At 32.9% G+C, this 22,787-nt stretch overlaps 1 protein-coding gene across 1 annotated transcript in view; it reads right to left on the bottom strand.

The window, feature by feature from the left end:
* The window catches only part of MS3_00006702 (uncharacterized protein), an 85,277-nt gene extending 80,781 nt beyond the window's left edge, over window positions 1-4,496 (bottom strand). The window contains exon 1 of the mRNA XM_035730497.2: window positions 4,116-4,496. The gene's annotated coding sequence lies outside the window, so the exon portion shown is untranslated. The remainder of the gene's footprint in view (window positions 1-4,115) is intronic.
* Between the last annotated feature and the right edge of the window lie 18,291 nt (window positions 4,497-22,787).

Below are 22,787 nucleotides of genomic sequence, written 5' to 3'. Positions count from 1 at the left end.
AGTAAACAACAATTTATTATTCCTGGGATGAAATACTTCAGACAGTAGTTACTTTTCCCGTCCTTCATGTGTGGACAATGACGCACAAGTCACATGATTAAAACGTCTGTACATGAGCTATTCAATGATCATCAATGTCTGTTGATAATCAAATCGCTCTATGAGTGAATAACTCAGCTTATTACAAACTAGACTTAGTAATATAATCACACTTACCGTTGGAATTCCAACGATATTTTTTTTCTTATTCTCTGCCATTAAATTAGTTAACAGTGGTATTTACCGTTGCTGATATTCATGACTTAATTTCTATTAAGTCTATGATTATATGAACTCAGTAGATCAATGGATAATGCCCTGATGTTTAGGAAGATAGGTATCCAATCTGAACGTCAACACTAGGATTCAGGTAGATACAAATGACGCGTCCCAAATAGGATGAAATATACTTCTTACACTTCACTACTAGCCAAAACCCTACTATACTCGAAAATTTATCGTTCTTGTTTCCAAGTAAGTTTTTTCTCTTCTTTTAATTTATCACTTAAATTCCAATTTATGTATATAGTTTCAGCTTTTATTCATTATAATATTGACTGAAAATACTAGCAGAGTATCAATCAGAGTTTGTTAATTAAAATCAAAATTGGCCGAACTTTAAATCTTATGAAAAATCCACAAGTTAATCCTAAATGAAAACTTCTACTTTCCAACAAAAGTTATAACTACATGTGAATTGTTAAATGTTTCTATTTTGTTATTAATCAGAATAGTTTATACTAGTATTATTTAGAAATAATTAATTAACCAGTTTGATAACTTTCAAGTTTTATGATTAAATTTTAATACTGCCTAATAATGGAATACAAGTAGTTAATTCTGTAAAGTTTAGTGCTCGCCAGCCTGATATACCTACATCTCAATACTGATTTATACAGTGAGACTCAAACTCAGTATTTAACGCTTCAAACTCCACCGTGTTATTCACCGAGGTACTGATTCTCAGTAAAGCGGCCCGGATCCTAATGCTAGCTACAATTTAACTTTAATAAAACCTTGTGATCAAATGTTAACATCAACTTAATCTGCTTATGATCCACCAATGATAATGGAGATCTACCAATTGCAATCCTTAACATCAACAACTGGAAAATACAAACTACTACAAATTCAGTTTTATTATATTTTAGGAAAATATTGACGATATCATGGAAAGTCCAAGCTATCTAATTTCGACTTAACTGCCTGAAACTAGGGCACAATAATGTTAAGGGTGCCTACTCAAAGTTATATCACCAGTCTGGGTAATCACTGACTGCAATTTTGAGCTATTTTGATTAATGTAGACTAATTGGTTTTTGTCAACGAGACAACTGGAAAAAAATAGTTGAAGATTTTAAGTGATATAGCTGAAAATTCATCATAATGGCACTGATACATCCAACGGTATTTTATATTTCAATGGTTGAGATCATGAGTCAATTGAAGCTAGACCACCATGGAAAACCTGGAAGCACTTCGAAAATCAATTCGTTCTAGAATAATAATATTCTGTTGAAATTGCGTCCTTTGAACTGAATGACTTAATCGCAGGTCTCCTATTGTCTTTCTGGACAATACTATTAGCCCAAAATTCAGGTAGAAGTGAATTACGAGAATTTCTTCACAAAAGATTACTAGTTCGTTCTAATCAAATTCAAGTTCAACCAAATAGGCTGTTAGTCACTTGTGGAGAAATTCTCATAATTCATTTCTACCTGAATTTTGAGTCAATAGTGTTGTCTAGAAAGACAATGAAAACCTCACGATCAAAATGTTCAGCTCAAAAAATGGAATTCACAACAAAATCACCCTTTCAAGCTATAAAATCTTATCCAACATCTCAAACAACAATATTTTCTGTGTTGAATCTTTAGTTTCCTAATCATTATTATTATTACAGTTTCTTTAATTATTTTCATCACACTGTTCTGATACAATATATCAATTTTAATGGTTGCAGATATTTTACAAGTTGTAGATTGGCTACAGCTAATGAACTATTGACAATCAGACATTAAATTGAAAAAGTATAATTAAATATCCAAAGTTTAACAATCGTATACCATCAACTGCATAATGTGTCAACATAATAGTAATCTAGAAACAAATATGACTCAATTGTGGTGATCTTTCTTTATATTTTAATAGAAAACAAACTAATTCACATAATATCCATATGAAATGCAACAGGATTCAAAAATAATGCTTATAAATGCGAATTAATGCCTAGTTACTAATTGAAATCTAGTAGAATGACTGTTAGTAAAACTGTGTCTTTCTGAATCTGTAACCGTTTTTTTTCAGAAAGTTCACAATTTATTCAACTCGATAATAAAGTTATGTATTCCGATGGTCGTCAAACAGTACATCTCGATTTTTCATAGAAATGTAAAAGAAGTTATGGATAATTTGTTGAAGATTCACCTAGTACGTTATTTTCATTTATACTCCTTTTTTTGGAAGAATATACCAAACAAAATTTCAATAAACCTGTTTGATTCTATCCTATGGAATACTATTTCGAATAATTTAAGTACTTAAATCTAAAATCAGTAGGATATAACATTTATTACCTCTCAACTAATTCACGTAAATATATTGTTGCTCAATATATATGAAATTTGTATTCGGTTGGTGAGTTTTATTTCCGTTTATTTCTACGTTGTATATCTTTCAGTTCGAAATAATTAGAAAATCGTTAACATTCTACCCATATATAGGACAATGTCAACATCAGTTAAACCAAATGTGTTTGTTAAACATTGCAAAGATGTTTTTTGCTAATTAACGTTAAGAAAAACTTGAATATTAGTTATTCTATAGATCAGCTCAAAAAAAACACACGAGATTTTACAATAATACATTATTTCTCAAAACAATAATAAATAGTTCTTAAAATGAGGTTGTTTTACACTACAGTTTTTTGTTGCAATTTTTCATTCGATTAAACTCATCAACATTGTGAAAGCTTTTGGAGACTGTTGAATATTATTAGGATCATGAGCTAATATATGTTAAATAACCACTGAAAGGTAGAAAACAATGGGTAACTGTTCCATCTTAGTATGGTACTCATCAACAGAACACATCGCAGCCCAACCGGACATCAAACTCAGGAGTTCAAGGCTTCAGAACAAGAGCTTGGCTTTTAGATCAATAACTTGACGACCAGTGTTTTTCATATATAACCTCAAATAATTTGTAATGCTGAGCAACTATATTTCATTGTGTTTAATAGATAACTGCCTCAAACTCTACACATTTCTATCCTTAGTTGAGTCCCTCAATAGTCACATACTAGAACAGAACAGCTTTTCAATACTTCTTGATTTTTAGCAATTATTTAACTTAAGCTGGTTAGGGATAACAATCAAATTAGATTATTAACCGAAGTTAATCATTGTGTGAATGAACATTTAAAACCTCTACAATTATCGGACAAATGTCATGCTATTCCACATATAAACCACTTATTCATATTGTTCACCTTATGATTATTTTCATAGAATGAGACATAAACAAGTTAGAATTCATGTAATCAAATAGAAATGTTTCTAAGATTATGTCTTTACAATACTTACATAACACTATAAAATCTAATATAGTTACTAACTTATTTTAATCAATGATAGTCTATTTATTTCAATAGCAAATGAAATGTCATGAAAAATATTATTTTGTGAATTTTAGTTTAAACTAATGCACCAATTACATATTGATGAGACTATCATATTAACCATCATGTTTAATAAGATGTATTTGTATACATGTATATAATATAGATACATATAGGTTTTTGAAGCATCATAATCCTTATCAGGTGTCGTACTGTAAAATGCATAACAATTTCTGTCATTACTTACAAAAAAGTGGAAATACATTAATCAAAATTATGGACATCCATAGTCTTGAAAAAATTCATTTATACTACAAATAAGTTTTTCAATCTATCTCTTTTTGTAACAATAGTTTTGAGAAATAAGGATTACCTTCTTTTTTAAAAAAATTAGTTATTCACTCTGTGCATATACGAAATGCTAGTAATAATAATAATAATAATTAATATATCTTACCTGATAGTACTCAGTTCTATGCAGTGTTCTTTAAGTTACTAATTAATATCCGTAATGATATAGAAAAATAATAGAATCATGATAATCCTTTGAATCATTATGTAAATATAAACTTTCGATGTTTAGTCTCGCTTTTTTTGTTTTCAAATTAATGATAAAATATTCATATGTACAAAACTACCATAAATACAATACACACACACTTTGGATTGGTTTAATTGAATAACTTTTGAATAATAACAAAAATTCCAAATACCAAAATTGTAAATCATATTGTGTCGTTTAAATTTGTGTTCGAATTTCAATATTCCAATTATTGTTCATTGTTAAATATTTTTTGCATTTGTTTGATAAAACTATTGATAGATATTTAATGTCACTTGACAACAATTGAGAGTAGTATAGTAATGGTGATATTATTATTATTATTATTATTACTAAGTTTCTAACAAGCTACCTCGAACTCATGGGATGAGAATATTGGTAATTTTAGAAATTATTGTAACGTAAACAAAAATCAATAATGATGATGATGATGGACATTGTTTATATAAATATATACATACATATAAAGTATATAATTTAACTGAAAATGATCCATATGAATTCTTCCAATATTATAACAATATGTCAGTGTAACAATGAACTCATGTCAAAATGTTGTAGAATAATCTATCTAGACAAGAAAGTATAAGTCTTTTTTTTTCTTCATTAAAACAAAAAGATATAATAAGACCGAATATCGTTACTACCTTCATATGTTTGTCTGTCTACAATCAGTAGGTGTATATATGTATTTATGTGTGTGTGTATTTGTATGTATTTATGTATACAGAATGATAAATTATCTTTCTATTTAAAGGAAGGAAATAGGAAATACGTAAATATCATTTTGACAAGTTTGAATTATCGTCTGTGAAAAATGATTGATGATAGTTATATTTTTCTTTTCATAAAAAAGTATCCCAAATGAGTTACTGCACGTTGTTACAAGACGAATGGCTATGATGATGGTTGGTAATGATCAAAGATGAAATAACATGAAACGTGTTAATAACAATGATGTATTTCCACCCACTCAATAAATAAATAACTGACTAACTTTCTATATTTTTCGGTTAAGTTTTTTGATGGGGAAATATTTGTATGCTTCCACTGGATATTATAACCTATCTCTGTCAAATTCACTAGTTAGAATATTTGAGTGGTGGGATTTTGATTTGCAAGGGGTGTACGTATTATGTACAGTGTATGTACATGCACGTATATGGGTCCGTTCGCTTGTGTGCGAGAAAACAGGTAATTTTAGCTGTTCACGTGTCCGTGATTATGATTGGACCACTAGTAGGAACTGATGAGTAGATTCAGTCCTCCATGTTTGTTTTCATGTTGGACAAAAATAATCCAATGACACAACCGTAAACTACCTACCAAAATGATTGTCCTCAGGTTGCTATTATAAGTGTAGATAAAAAAAGTATCCATTCATTTTGTCTACTAAAATATGCAGCGTTTATAAAACCAAAAAAATATATATAGAATAACAAACATCCATGTAACACTCATACAAATAATCCTTCTAGTGGGAAATCAAGAAATAGGGAATGTTAAGCAAGGGAATGAGGAAAATAATACCAAACAAACTTTCATTGGTGTCACTGCTAATAAACAATTACTGCCATAACGGATTTTAGTCAAACTAGTAAACAAATTAACCAATCAGAAAGAAGTAAATACATCGGTACCTATTCCATGATTCGTTACTTCTAGCGCTACCATGTATTGTGTCGCATTTACATAAATAATAAAGTCGAAGGGGGTAACATTGTGAGAGAAAAATATCTAATAACACACACATACAATTCTTAAACACATATGAAGAACAACATATTTCTGTTAAGACCAATAGGAATACATAATCGAGAGAAAGAATTGGTATATTTCGTTGAGAAATATATTCCCAGAAGTGAATAAACAATAAATGTGTATAAGTGCGACTGCTCTGTTTCTCTCACTTCACATATAAACACATACAAATCTATACGAAATGCTCTAGAACATTTTCTCGCTGTTTGCCCAATATGTCTGTTCAAGTGTGGTTGACTCCTAATTCTGACAACAGCATTAAAAAATTTATGGTAGACGAATAAACATTTTTTCGCCTATAAGTAATATATTACTTATTGATTTACACAAGTTTTTCTATTAAACAACTTAATTTAGGAATGGAAAGTCTGTCCTAAATGCACTTTATAGAAGAAAAAATAAGTTGGTCGATAAACGAGGAGTTATTTTTAATTCAGAGATAACTAGTTCCCATAATTGCTTTTTCTCTTAGAATAAATGATAAAATACTGCTACTGTCAGATTTATCCGAAAAGAATGGCTGGTTGTTAATCGTAATGACCAATATTATTTGGATAACAAACGTTCTTGATATCTAAGACTTAAAATGAATGTAGAGGAAAAGAACCACAGCTGATATCAAAGAAAAGGTAATAGAAAAATAGATAGTTTACTCTCCCCAGTTATGTATAATTATTTTTCCTCACTTGTTTATATGTACATATTATCCACAGTTCTCAAGCTATCGAATTCATAAACAGACAAACTGTTTATTTACAAGGAACAGAACCTTATTAACGACCATATTGATTGTAAAAATTGGCCTGAAAAGACAGAATTTAACTACAGTGATACTGAGCTCTCTCTCTCTCTCATAGATGTTGTACTCAGACCAATATATATGATGTTAATACAAAAGAGTAACGCATATAATACCTTCAAGAAGTGGGTGAGAGTGAAATTGGTTACTTCACCATTGAGCAAATGAAAGAAGCATCTCCTGTAAATGATAACGTATTAAGAAATAGAATAAATGTTTTAATCAGTGAAATTCATTAAAGGTAATCTTACTTACTCACTTACACCTGTTACTCCTTATGGAGGAGCATAGGCCGCTCACAAGCATTCTCCATCCAACTCTGTCTTGGGAAAACTAATCAGGTAAAGATAATTCTGAATACTTACTGAACTGTTTCTTTTGGAAGATTATTTACTGTTAAAACAGATTAATTACTTCCATTTCATATTTTTTTACAATTTAGACTACTGATTAGTATACTTTTTTTATCTCCCAAACTGTTAGCCTTCCTTATTTATTACTGATAAATATTTTCTCTAAAAAAAGAAACACCTGCTAGCATATTGACTACACTTCTTACAACATTCTAGAATGAAACATTGTGTGAAAATATTAATGATCTCATTAAATGTTCCTTAAGTTCAGGTAGGGTTTAAAATCCTTCTAATTATTCACAAAGTCTTTCAAAACCTTTTAACACAACGAAATAAAAAGCACCTTCATTTAGCTCATGTTATTGACATTATCAAGCTATATCGGGTATAATTCAGTTGTCCTACAATTACATTGGGAGATGGTTGAGCTACATCACGAAACTATAGGAATTATAAATCTAAACTATAGAATATTGATGCAATTGTCTAAAGGTTCAGGACTTACTGTGAGATCTTAAGGTCCTCAGTTTATTCTTCTCTATGTATCCTGAATATTCACTGCTCAATAATCCCATACGAGGACGAAAGGGTTTTCCAGTGTTTTCTGGTTTTTAACCAACTAGACCACTGAGCCGACATCCAACGGTGTTGATTCCTAACTTCAACCAATCCACGAAATCGCGTCACCGTACACCATTGTCTTCAGTGAGTTACTATCTCATAACAGACCTGATTGAACTTCACTGGTAATGGCTTCTCACTAGAACTGTAGGAGTATCTTTAGAAGTCAGTCACTAGTGAGCAGATGATTATTATCAGAAGGGGTTTTGTGGAGATTTTAGAAATTTCACTGATTGAAATCATGAGTCAGTTGAAGTTAAAACACCATAGAAAAATTGGAAGCAGTGGATGGCCGTTCCGTCCTAGTGTGGGACTCCTCAGCAGTGCGCATCCACGATCCCACACCCCGCGAGATTCGAACCCAGGACCTATCAGCCTCGCGCCAGGCGCTTAACCAACTAGACCACTGAGCCGGTACCAGTGGAGTTCAACCAAGTCTGTTGTGAGATATCAACTCACTGAAGACAATGGTGCATGGTGGTGCAACTTCGTGGATTGGTTGAAGTTATACATTAACACTGTTGGATGATGGTTCAGTGGTTTAGTTTTCTGGTTTTCACTGATTGTTGTAACTAAGGTCAGTCAGTGATATAAACTATAAAATTCAACAGTCTTACATAAATCCTTATGTTATTATAATAAATAAAGTTTGTCTTCACGGAAAATTAGATCATAGATCGTGTATTATGTATTCAGTTAACTTGTCTAATGAAACATGTGAACACGTGTTTTTGTCAGTGATTTTTTTCAAAACAAATTTCAACTATGCGCACGTGATTAAATAAGAAAAAGAAAATTATTTTGATAAATTAATGGATACCAGGTCATTGTGACTATATACCTTCTTACTATGAACATTTCCAAATATTATCTGGTTATAATTAGTTTTCCTTATCAAATCAATGAAAGAGAGAGAATGATGAATAGTTCTTATTACATTTATTAATTTATATATTGTCTTTTATAAACGGAATCAAAAACGATTCAGTTAGAATAATATAAAGTTGTTTCTTTCTGCCATGTGTTTAATCAATTCACAAATTAATTAAACAGGAATCCATAGGTTAAGATGAAATTATTTTAGTTCACTGGTTCAAAGAAAAACTAGTTATTTATTGAGGATTTAAGATTTTGATCAGAATGAGGGTTTGTGGAGATTGTAGCAGTTTTAATAGTTTATGTGAACTATACCACCATTGAAAACCTGGAAGCACTGGGCAGCCGTTTCGTCCAAGTATGAGACGCTTCGGTACTGCGCATCCACGATCACGCATGTGAGACTCGAACCCAGGACCTTTGATCTCACGCGCGAACGCTTTACCTCTAGACCATTGAGTAAGCACCCAACAGTGTTAATGTCTAACCTCAATCGATCCATGATCTTGCGCAACCATTCACCCATTATCTGAATTAGATACCTGTCTCTACCCGACACGGATTAGACTTAACTGGCGTGTGGGCATCTGGGGTTAGTGACTTATTGGACCAATAGATAGTAGGTTTAGGTTTCATTGTGAAAGGTAACACTAAAAAGTAGGCACATCTAGTTGGCGATTCTTTAATATGAGGAAAAGAGCTTCCTGTATTCCATTGCTAATCACTACCCAAATTGAATTAAAACTTGTCACTAAATGATGATATGAAAACAATACAGTTAAGATGCATATATACAAATAAAAACTGATTGACTGAAGTCCTGAACATAAAATTGAAAATCTTCACTTAAATTTTATATACCAAAAGGCATTGCGTTTGGTCGGAATTAAGTTTAAAATATTGTTAACTCTACAGATTAAAGATTTTAAAAAAGGGTGAAAATCCCTGTTGAATTCAAAGCAATTCTTTTGTGGATTCAAATAGTTTGAGAAGAAAATCCGCTCACGTGACATAAATCACAAGCAAATAATATCGTCCTTATAGTTTAAGATATCTAGGATAGCCTGAAGTTTTAGTTAATTATGAGATTCTTCGAAATGAAGAAGTAATCATTTTACAAGTGATCACTATGTATTTGTAATCACCAATATGCTGAATGATATTAAATCATATTTATTTTTGTCTGGAAAGATTGCGACAGCTGTCTAAGTTATGGTTTACATTGTGGACCACTTGTAGCTAGATGAAAATTTAAGATCAAGAAGAGTTGTGTAACTATTTTGTTTCAATGAGAGACTCCTCAACAGTACCTTTTCACAGGTTTCGTGACAAGTACTTCACTTCTGCAGCACTGAGTTTGTATCTAATAAACCGGAGTCCTAAAGTCAGCTCATGATATTGTCAGACCATTGTTTATTACCGTTGATGATATCTATCACACTCCTGACATGGCTGAACTTTACTAGTCATAACTTCTCCCCAAAACTCCTAGCATTTTCCCTCATAATTATTCATTCGTGACCATGTGATTGTTCAGTCTTTTTACCCTCATTTAATCAAAATCTTAAGGTGCTGCGCTAAAGTCTTTAGATTACTTGAAAACAAAATCATATATATATATATATATATATATATATATATATATATATATATATATATATATATATATATATATATATATATATATATATATATATATATATATATATATATATTGCTATAATGATCATTTGTTTCTCTTTTCCCTAAGGCAAATTAAGACTACGATAAACCGAACAATCTTATCTGACGAAAGTGATGTGTAAATTCCTGTTACACATGATTTAAACCAAGGTCTAGTTAGGACTTATCGTCTAAATGAAACAATTTAAAACAGAATACCCTCATTTTAATTAAATAATCTAATAATTATATATACATCTTTTCATCTACCCCAGGTTTTATCTGTATCAACTAGCTTAATTTTTAACTCTCATACATTCAAAGACTGGAAAAAGACCAAGTACTTTTATTCGTAAAACAAATGATGTTGAGCAATAACTACCACTTTTCATTCTCCTAAAACCTAATATCACATTTAAAAAATCATGAAACAAGATTAAGCTTTTCAGCGATACATTTGAAGCTCGGAATAATTATTGACATGTACAAAGAATACTAACTATACAACCTAATTTTACTGTTTATCCTTATGTAATGAAATAAAATTCATGTGTGAAATTGTAAACCTGTGGAAATATTAAGGGTTATAACAACATGATTTAAATAACCGACCGCAAATGAGCTGCCAAGTTATAAATGTGAATATTCTATTCGATGTACCTTACCTTCATTTCAAATGACTACAATATAATAAATATGTTTATACCCTCCTCTGTAGGTTCGAGAAAGAGATAAGAAGAATTTAATATTGATAGAATTTTTAATTGTTATATAATCAAGTAACTTTTTAAATTTCTTTAATCATTTGATCTATACTCTTTTTATGTAAATTAGATGCATTAAATGTACTGAAAAAATATTTTTCCGCAGTTTTGTTTAGTTTGCAAAGCTTTCCAATTAAATTTACAAATTGGAAATAGTTGCATGGTGTTACCTTAGTGGTTGATAACACGATAGATTAATGATACGAAGTTTAATAAATTCCACTTAGAATTTTAATTGTTTTTTAGTAAAAAAGGATATAATTAATGAGTCACTGCCTTGTTTCTGATAGATTTAATTCTGTATTTCATGAATCCTCACTGAATCTTGGAAAAAAATTCATTGTCAAACTAATCATGAGTAAGTCGATACCTAGCTGTTCATCATTTCTAGAAGATGAAATTTTCGTGAATCCTTATAGTGAAAAAAAATCACAAGATATAACTGGTTTTTAGTTAACTTATAAACATAATGTGTTCTAATTTGGTTAAGATCATGAGTCATTTGAAACTAGACCACTATTGAGAACCTGCAAGCACTGGACGGCCGTCTCGTCTTATTGTAGGACTTCTCAGCAGTGCGCTTTCACGATCCGGCCTCGCGAGATTCCAACCCAGGACCTATCAGTCTCGCGCACGAACGCTTAAACATGATCTCAACCATTGAAATTATTCTGAAATCCACAAAAACGCCTTCTGATATTAATCAACATATGCTCACTAGTGATGGGCTTCAATAGGTATTTCCTGGAGTTCCAGTGAGAAGCAGTGACCAATGGAGTTCAGTCAGGTCTGTTATGAGATAGTAACTTACTGAAGACAATGGTGAGTATGTCGCTCAATTTCGTCGATTAGTTGAAGTTATACATTAACACTATTGGATAGCATTTCAGTGATCTAGAGGTTAAGCGTTTGCACGCGAAACCGATAGGTCCTGTGTCCAAATCTCACGAGGCGGGGTCGTGTATACGCATTGCTGAGGAGTCCCACAATAGGACCAGACGGCCGTCCAGTGCTTTCAGGCTTTCCATGGTGGTCTAGCTTCAATTGATTCATGATCTCAACTATTGAAATTACCATAATATTCACAAAAAACCCTTCTGATATAATTTGGCTGTATAAAATCATAAATACAAAGTAAGTTGTTACAAAGTGAACAATTATACTACTTAAAATAACAAATATCGTAAAACTATATCATTTTCAATTAGAGATCTTTATCATGCTACTAATAGAAAATCAATCAATATATACATACAACTGATTAATTTATATTCATTTGTATCTCTTAAATGTGACCATTTTCTTATGAAATCATTCAAACAACAGGAGAATAAATTCCCACTTAATATCCATCATACAATATATTTTGACAATCCATTAAAAAAAAATTCAATCTAATTCAATTATATAATCGTTTTTAATACTTTCATTTTCATGACTAATTTCATCCACTAACTACCTATCTATCCATCTATCTATCTACCTACCTACCTACCTGCCCAACTAACGAACTCATTCAATAATTAACTTAAACAGATGTGTAAAAATAAAGCTTGTCAAAAAATTATTGATTCATTTAATACTAAGCAAAAAAATATATGAGTAACTTTTTATTTGATGATAAAATCCTCTTTTTGTTGTTGTTGTTTCTTTTCTTAGTTTTCAGTTGTTTATTTCTATCAATTAAGTAAATAAATAGGCTTTATAATGAAAATTAACTAAATTACTGAAAGAATGAATGATGGGTAGATTAATTTATTTAGTCAGTTATAATGCAAAAAAAAAATTAAAAAAATAAAAAAAAACGTAAAAAAAAACAAATAAGGGAGGAAATCAATCAAGCGTAAATAAATCAAAAAGTTATTTTTAATTTTTTTTCTTTTTTTGAAAAAAAAAATTAACTAATTTGTGAATGTGAATTTATTGAAGTTAAAGTGTATTATTTTGTAAAGTGTAATATTAATTTAAATAATGGGTACATTTTAGTAATCGTTTTTAATTTCCAATTGTTGATAATCAAAACTATAAGTGATGAATATTTCTGTTGTTATTTGTGTACCATAAGTGGACTGTCTTGATATTGTCTTTAGTTAAAAGTCTTAGTGCGTTCAATATATGGACATTAGTATGAGTATGGTGTCGAGTCCCAGTTGACTATGAACACCACTACAAAGAAACACGTGCCAAATAAATCAGAAGGCGAATGTGGATTGGAACCAAGTTTATTTCGTTGGTGATCTCGTGGTATCGAATGAATACCGAGATCGTGCCAAGAAAAGGTACAAGCGGAATCGGCAGGAGAAAGTACGTGCGAACGGGGTCATGAACCGCGAAACAGTAATGGAGAATAATGGAAGAGCAATATGGCTGTCTTTAGCAGAGTTAGACAAACGAGCACAGTAAAATAATCATTGGTGCAATTGGTTATAATAATAATTGTTTTCATTAAACTAATCGCTTTTTCTTGATAAACGTAGGTCACTACAAGTAGAATATAAGATAGGTGTGTTGTTCTATTTAAGAATCGTCTACCTCATGTGCTTGGATCCCTAAATGTTGATGTTTACTATGTGGCTTGAATTTAGTACCAATCCTTCTGAACAATGATATATTATTCATTGAGCTTCTGACTTCCGATAGCCACAAACTTGTTCAATTGATATAATGTCAGCTACAAGCTAGCAGCAAGAAATTACAAACTCTTACTGAGGCTTTTATAATCATTGGATAAGTAAGTGATTATCTTTAAATATATATAAATCAACCCTTTTATTTTGGCTTGAAACATAAATCACTGATATGAAGAAAAAGAAGAAAATCTTAGAGATTAGTGGACTATATTTTTCGAAGAAAATGACATTGATATCCAGATTTATATTCAACTAGTTGGTTCTGCTTTATGAAAAAACCTTAGTGAAAGGTTCGAATGGTTGTCATTCATTAATCTCAATTTGTAATGTGAAATGTTACAAACAACTTCACATTTTTGTAATTATTTCCCTTTTTAAATACTTATGTTGAGACCTACCTACAAATAAACTAATTGCTTGAAAATAATAAACTTGAATTTAAAAATATTCATTCTATAGCTTTGACTGTAATGAAAATAATAAAGCAAAATAAATCTAAAAGTAAAGTACATAGATATATGACACTTCATGTTTATATGGTGGGAAAATACACTAGATGTTGTCATCTATTTTCCTTCTCTTAAGCTCAGGATATTTTAAAGGACAAGTCGTGTTCAGAACATTTCTTAAAATAAACCATCAAGGAACATAATGAACACAAGGCTATTGTATACAGATAGCTTAAGAATATTCTTGAAGGTAAACAAAGAAATTGGTATATTGGACGGTTAATCAACCAATAGGGATAAAAGGGGGTCTTTGTCTTAGGTAAGAATGAAGCATCATTCTTCTAAGAAATTTTCGCATAAATAAACAAGCATTTGAATTTTATAAAAAAAATAACATATTTTGTAATCAGAAATAGCAAAAACAATAATTATACAAATAAAAATTATAAGAATTATTTGCTAATACGTAAGAATAATGTTCAAGTATAATACGCATAACGCTATTGAAAGTTCTTACTGATAATGATCATCTGCTCACTAGTGACGGACTTCAAGAGGCATTTCCTGGAGTTCTAGTGAGAAGCCGTTATCAGTGGAGTTCAACCACTTCTGTTGTGAGATATCAGCTCACTGAAGACGATGGTGTACGGTGGCGCAATTTCGTGGATTGGTTGGAGTTAGAAATCAACAATGCTGGATGCCGGCTGAGTGGTCTGGAGGTCAAGCGCTCGCGCGCGAGACTGACAGGTTCTGTGTTCGAATCTCGCGAGGCGGGATCGTGTATACGCACTGCCGAGGAGTCCCATATTAGGACGAAACGGCCATCCAGTGCTCCCAGGTTTTCCATGGTGGTCTAGCTTCAGTTGACTCATGATTTCAACTACTGAGATACATTATCGTTAGAATTATAACCGACTGACTAGTTAAATAACTCTTTCTGATTGATAACTTAAAATTGAAAATTTATATCACATATTTCCATTTGTTAATAATCTCGATAAAAAGAAATTTAACAGTTATGTAAACAATCTTGTTAATCTGAGATTCATGAATCTTTTATTTCTATGAGTAATGATTCATTTTTATCAGTCGGTTTGTGGTAAACAGGAGTCGGAAAAAGGAAAATATGAAGTTTTTATTGTTCTAAATCCAAGTTCTCTTCCAATTCATTAATTAATTGGGTTAGTTAGTTTAATAGCAGACGTACTCTAGATATGAATCTATTAAGATTTATGATAGGATATTTTAATTGTATGACTACGTAAATTATTCACCAAAACAATAAAAGGTATATGAGATTACTCACTTATCTATCACCTTCCTATTCTAATTAGAAGTTTAGGAATTTTTTGTTGATTGATCGTATGAAACATACAGTGTCTCAGTTGATAAAGTTATTGTTAGTGATATAGAACATGTAACAGTACAAGTAATTTGTAGTGTAGATGAATTCATTCAATGCAATGGAAAGTTTAAACCTGAATTAACCTTTAAAAAATTACACAACAATTAGGAAAATAAAATCCTGTGATCTTCAATGAAATATTCAAAATCAAAAGAAAGTATTCATACCCAATTTACAACTATTTAATTATTGTAAGTTCGAATAACACTAAGAACTAGATAAACAAGATTGGTTTATAAAGTATTAAATGCTGAATAATTGTTTAGTCATAAAGATCTTTACGAGCAGAAAAATTGATGGATAAACTCACAAAGTGAAGTAATCTTGTTTAATAAATCAATGATAACTAATTTAAGGGTGAAATTCATATTTAAAATGTTTTACATCCAATAGTTGTTATTTATTGAATCTGTATTCACATATAACTCCGAATTACATAACATTAAGCGTACGGTGTTTGGCAAGACAGAAAACTCCTGATATTAATTACTATGGATAAAATTTAATTTGAAAACTAATATCGATAAACCTATTACTTCAGTTAAACCAAAGATAGAAGTAATCAAGTTGATGGATTTCGGTCCCCATTTTAAAACAGAAAGTGAAACATATGTGATAGATTATTTATACTACTAAATAGTAACAAGTAGTATCAAATATATAACAGAATTACTGTTGTGGGTTAATGAACTTAGTTACTCATTTTTCACCAGTGAACTTTACTTTGACTGCTATAACCCGAAAAGTCACTCACAGAAGTATGTAAATCAAAGTATTTGTCGATACGTTAAATCGCATTATTAGGTAGATAGAAAATCTCGATATAATATTATGTCCTTTGACATTTATCCATATTTATCAGATATATAATTTTCACAGATTAGAACAAGAACTGATCTCAAATAGAACATCAATGGAGACCTGAATGCACGACCGTTTGATCCTAGTAAAGGATTCCTCAATAACTCGTATCTATCACTTCGCAGTGGATAATCAAACCTAAGATCAATCTCGCCTACGAATGTTTAGCTTCAAGACCTCTGAGCCATTACCCGACCCTGGTAATATCTAGCGTTAATCGATCTACATAAGTATTAATGACATGCTTTGTTCATCATTACTGTTCATCATAACTATTATTATATAGTATAAATGCACAGATCCTTAAAAGCTTCATGAAAGTAAATGTTATTTAGTACAATTAATCCCTTTGAAAATTTGAATAAAGCTGTGAGAGGAAGACGGTTATCAGAATTATATGATGTATTTGCGCGATTATGGTATTTAATGAAAACATGTAAAATAGACTTCATCACATATTTCTTTTGAAATAGGATATTTTATTGAGTATATGACCATCAGAAGCAACAGTTCAAATCTATCGGTTAACTGATGCTAATTTGCGGGAATAGATTGAATGACTTACATATGAATCGTTTTCGTATTTCTTCGTATGGATATATATTTATCTATCTATCTATCTATCTATCTATCTATCTATCTATCTATCTATCTATCTATCTATCTATCTATCTATCTATCTATCTATCTATCTATCTATCTATCTATCTATCTATCTATCTATCTATCTATCTATCTATCTATCTATCTATCTATCTATCTATCTATCTATCTATCTATCTATCTATCTATCTATCTATCTATCTATCTATCTATCTATCTATCTATCTATCTATCTATCTATCTATCTATCTATCTATCTATCTATCTATCTATCTTAAATTCCTTCAGTTATAGCAACTAATTGTTAGTCTGTTTTATTTTCATTCATTTCCATGCATTTCATATTAACAACGTCTATTAACTCTGTTTTCCAGTATAAATTTTAATCCAATTCACCTCATTGGTATCTAATTTTGCTGTTAATCCAGTGTTACCATCATTCCACTCCAGTTGTGACAATGAAATCCAAATATTCCTTGATCTTTTATTTATGCTGTATATGCTAGTTACTCCGCCTGTAGCTCTTCTAGTTTAGGGCAAGGGTTGTCTACCCCATCCCGTAGAAAACTAACTCGCTAAGAAAAACACTAAAGATAAAAAATTATTATAACCATTTAAACTCTGTCTTGGGAGATAGAAGGCCTTCATTTACAAGAACTATGACGCCTCATGATGAAAGCCGAGTTCCTTCGGAAGTCACGAGGCCGATGCCACTTCTAACAACCACAGCAACAATTTTTATAGGTACATGTAACTTCCGGACAATGTGGAAGACCGGGAACACTAGTCAAAAAGCAACGGAAATGAGGAGATACAACTTGGCAGTACTCTGAATCAACGAAACCCATTGGATCCAAGCTGGACAACAAAGGCCTAATACGGGAGAGGTGCTGCTATACTCCGGTCATGAAGAGGAAAACTCTCCACACATTCCGGGAGTTGCTCTAATGCTGTCCAAAGTAGCATGAAGTGCACTTGTAGGATGGAAGCCTCACGAATCCAGAATCATGAAAGCAAGGGAGGTAATTACAGTGAATGTTATCCAGTGTTATGCACCCACCAATGATAGCAATGACGACACTAAAGATCGATTCTATGAGCGGCTACAATCAATCATAGAGAAGTGCTCAAGAAAAGACCTCACCATTCTGATGAGAGATCTAAATGACAAAGTCGGAATAGACAACACCGAATATTAAGATATCATGGGACGACATGGACGAACTGGGAGACAGAAATGAAAATGGAGAAAGATTTGCAGATCTGTGTGCTTTTAATAAATTGGTCATAGGACGCACAATATTTCCACGCAAATGTATACACAAAGCTACATAGATCTCACCGGACCACACTACAGAGAACCAAATGGATCATATTTGCATCAATAAAAAATTCCGAAGGACAATGGAAGATGTGAGAACCAGCAGAGGAAGTGAAATAGCTTCAGATCACCACCTAGTTGTGGCCAATTTAAAACCGAAGCTAAAGAAAACTGGACAACTGGATAAACAGCACCACAAAGGTTGAATACAGCCTTCCTTCGAGATACTGACAAACTCAATGAATTCAAGATAGCTCTCGACAGCAGGTTCCAAGCCTTACAGGATCTACTGAAGGAAGAAGAAACTACTATGGAGGACAACTGGAAAGATACCAAAGAAGCACTAACTTCAGTGTGTCAAGAGGTTCTGGGCCTGAAGAAGCATCATCATAAGGAATGGATCTCTATAGAAACACTGGACAGGATCAAAGAAAGGAAGAACAAGAAGACAGAAATTAACAACAGCCGAACACGAGCAGAGAAAGTCCAAGCACAAGCTGAGTACATAGAAGCAAACAAGCAAGTGAAGGAGAGCATTAAAGCAGACAAGCAGAAATACGTGGAAGAACTAGCAACGAAGGCGGAAAAAGCTGCAAGAGAAGGAACTATGAAACAGCTTTATGATACAACCAATAAACTAGCAGAGAGATACAGTAAACCAGAGAGATCGCTCAAGGACAAAGAAGGAAGGCCAATCACTGAAATTCAAGAACAGCGGGACAGATGGGTATGATACTTCGAGGAACTCCTGAATGGACCGGCTCCAATGAATCCACCGAACACCGAAGCAGCACACACAGATCTTCCTATAGATGTCAATTCACCAACGACGGAAGAAATCAGAATGGCCACCAGACAAATCAAGAGCGGGAAAGCAGCAGGACCCGACAACATACCAGCTGAAGCCAGGCATAGAAGGAACAACAAACATGATTCACCTTCTATTCAAAAAGATTTAGGAGGAGGAACAAGTGCCGACGGACTGGAAAGAAGGACACCTCATCAGGATTCCAAAGAAAGGAGATCTGAGCAAATGTGAAAACCACAGAGGCATTACACTACTGTCAGTACTAGGGAAAGTCTCTAACAGAGTGTTTCTGAACCGGATGAAAGACGCAGTAGACGCCCAACTTCGAGATCAACAAGCTGGATTCCGTAAGGATCGGTCGTGCACAGACCGAATTGCGACACTACGGATCATCGTCGAACAACCAGTTGAGTGAAACTCGTCACTGTACATCAACTTCATTGATTATGAAAAGGCGTTTGACAGTGTAGATAGGAAACTTCTATGACCCCATGGAGGTCCTGAGAAGAATGTCAATATACACAAGGGGAGGACCAAGATCCTCAGATACAACACGGAGACCAGCAATCCAGTCACACTTGATGGCGAAACTCTGGAAGATGTAGAATACTCCACATACCTGGGAAGCATCATCGATGAACAAGGAGGTCCAGATGCAGACGTAAAGGGGAGGATTGGTAAAGTAAGGGTCACATTCCTACAGTGGAAGAACATATGGAACTCGAAACAACTGTCAACCAATATCAAAGTGAGAATCTTCAATACGAACGTCAAGGCAGTTCTAGTGTACGAAGCTGAAACTTGGAGAACTACAACAACCACAATCAAGAAGGTACAAGTAGTTATAAATAGCTGTCTACGCAAGATACTCAACATCCATTGGCCGGATACCATCAGTAACACAATTCTGTGGGAGAGAACAAACCAGCTCCCAGATGAAGAGGAAATCAGGAAAAGACAATGGAAATGGATAGGACATACATTACGCAAATCATCAAACTGCATCACAAGGCAAGCCCTAACTTGGAATCCTGAAGGGAAGCGGAAAAGAGGAAGGCCGAAGAACACATTACGTCGGATAATAGAAGCAGATACGAAAAGGATGAATGACAACTGGGAAGAGCTGGAAAGGATTGCCCAGGACAGGATTGAATGGAGAATGCTGGTGAGCGACCTATGCCCCTTCATGAGGAGTAACAGGCGTAGGTAAGTAAGTCAGCATATACTAGTGAGTTCAATCACTGAAATATATATATATATATTCTGGAATGTTCGTATAATAATCCCTACTTAATTGGTTTATTATCGGTCCTCGATTGTAAAGATGACGAATATACTAGCAATATATTTCTAACAAATGACAATAGCTTTCATTATAGAAATCCATACAGATTTTTTACGAACAAATTGTTAGCCCACAGTTGTGCTGCGAAAATCGATCAGACTTTATCAATTGTCTGTCAAGTCGTTTGTTCTAGACTGATTCAATTCCAACATTTTTGATGGAAAATGTTTGGTTTTATCCTGCCATTTAAAAACCATACCTCTATTGACCAAATATGAGCACTTGATGAAAAACATGTCTACTGGAGTTATAGAACATTTATTGAATGCATTTTGTTTTAAATTCTTTAGAAGCTATAAGCTATAACAATTCAAGTTACAAACTAGCTGAAGATCAATTAGCGGACAAACGCCATGATATCTCCTTACTTATATCAATACACGTGGACAACTGCGAACACTCATTCGATTGGAAAATTGTGGAAATCTTGGACAGAGGAAATTCCAAAAACACCAGATAATTTTTAGAAGCTTGGCACTCAGGTCAATCAGCAATCAACAAGCACATTGAAAACGAACCAATTTATCAACTAATCAGGAAAATTATGGACAAATATAGGACCGAAAATCAAACCAATGGGAAGTACAACCAAAATAAAGAAGTAAACAATGACAAGTATAAGGTTAACAGTAACGAATCAACATCGAGGTCTACAGGACAAGCTGTGAGCCATATGTAGAGAAATTCGAACACTTCACTTCCATCTGAAGTTGGTGCTGATGATGTCGTTCAGAAGAACGATGAAAGCTCAACGACCAAATCATCCAACTCGGAGAGCAAAACTCCATCGAAACCACCCACCTGAGCTACAAATCTCCACCATCTCAAGAGCTGAACTTTGAAAGCTAGACATGTCATCCATTACCAAATGGTAGACTGAAGATAGGTGACACTTTAATATTCGTCACAAATAAACTGATGAGAGGGATATTGAAATGAATTATTGGCCAAACCCAGCATGGGGTCAGTGAAATGTCACTGAGCCATGACCAAATCATCCTGCAGTTGGGTCACTGAAAATCGAAAGGATCATCGATCCCTGTTAAGGTCGAGCACGACCAACGCGCATCAACTAATTGTAGACCATAGACTGGCCTATGCAATGGTGGTCACACTTTCGCCTTAACCTTCTCTAACTAATATATTTCTGTAGTAACGTTCTTTGCGTTATACGGTTTTCATAGCAGTGACAGTATCTTGAAACGACGAAGGGGTAAACCTCGCTTGGTGTTTACCGTGAGGTGTGACTTTGAAATTGGCAGTTGGTCACACTATTCCCGTCTAACTGGAGTAGGTCCCCAATCATTCGACAAAGATCATGTACGTTAGTGATCAATACCAGAATAGTGTGAACTTTAATAAATTGTTCGACGAATTCAATTGATTTCTATAATACTTATGGTTAATTTTGCACAGTATACTGTGCATATATGGGAAAGTCTCTTTGTTTGTATAGAACAGAGATAAGAACCGTGTATATCGCGAGACACCATAGACAGAATAACTCAGTTTTTAAGATTATTTCCCTTATATAGACTGTTACCCAGCATCATCAAATGAAAATAATGATAACTACGCTGCTGGTATGAAGGTATCTCAATATGTAGATGACGATTTGCGTAGCCTTCAAAACGTTCCTAACCGGTTACTTAACTAGTGTTTGATATGGATTGTACGTGCCAACACAGTTACATATTTTTAGACATCCTTTGCAGGTAGAGTTGGAATGAATTTCGACGTGATTAGGCACATTCTCTCTTAATTCTTGGAAACTATTACTTAAATGTCATTACAAAAACGAATTTGAGATCTCACTAGATTATGGCAGTTTGTTATGATTTCATTTCATCCACTCTGTCAAGGTGCTTCTGTTTATCAAACGGGTCGTTTTGACCTTACCACGTATTTTATAATGTACTATGGACTTCTGTATTCACATGAATTTTTAAGTAATTATTGACTTATGTGTGTCTGTCATCTATAATCTATGATCTCTACTCTATCCACCTTATGTAAATGCTGAGTCACTGTACCCGATATGTAAGCACTTTTACTTACTCCGCTTTTTGCCGTTTGTTGTCTTCTCGCATCAACGAAAGTTAGACATATACACATTCGAAGAACTTTCTTGTTTAGTCTTTTGTTTTCACGGTGCGCTGATATGGTCAGGCCGCAGAATATATAAGAATTAGAGTCTATGCTTCATAACTAAATGATGTATATGTATCAATTAAAAACATTAATACTGTAACCGGTAAACTTAACTGGTTGTTAGAGATTTATCGCTCTTAATTGAAACGGGAATATTT

The sequence above is a fragment of the Schistosoma haematobium genome, chromosome 1 (assembly GCF_000699445.3).
Source record: "Schistosoma haematobium chromosome 1, whole genome shotgun sequence".
Classification (NCBI taxonomy): Eukaryota; Metazoa; Platyhelminthes; class Trematoda; order Strigeidida; family Schistosomatidae; genus Schistosoma; species Schistosoma haematobium.
The sequence above is the reverse complement of the archived record's forward strand: the minus strand, read 5'-3'. Positions and strand labels throughout refer to the sequence as shown.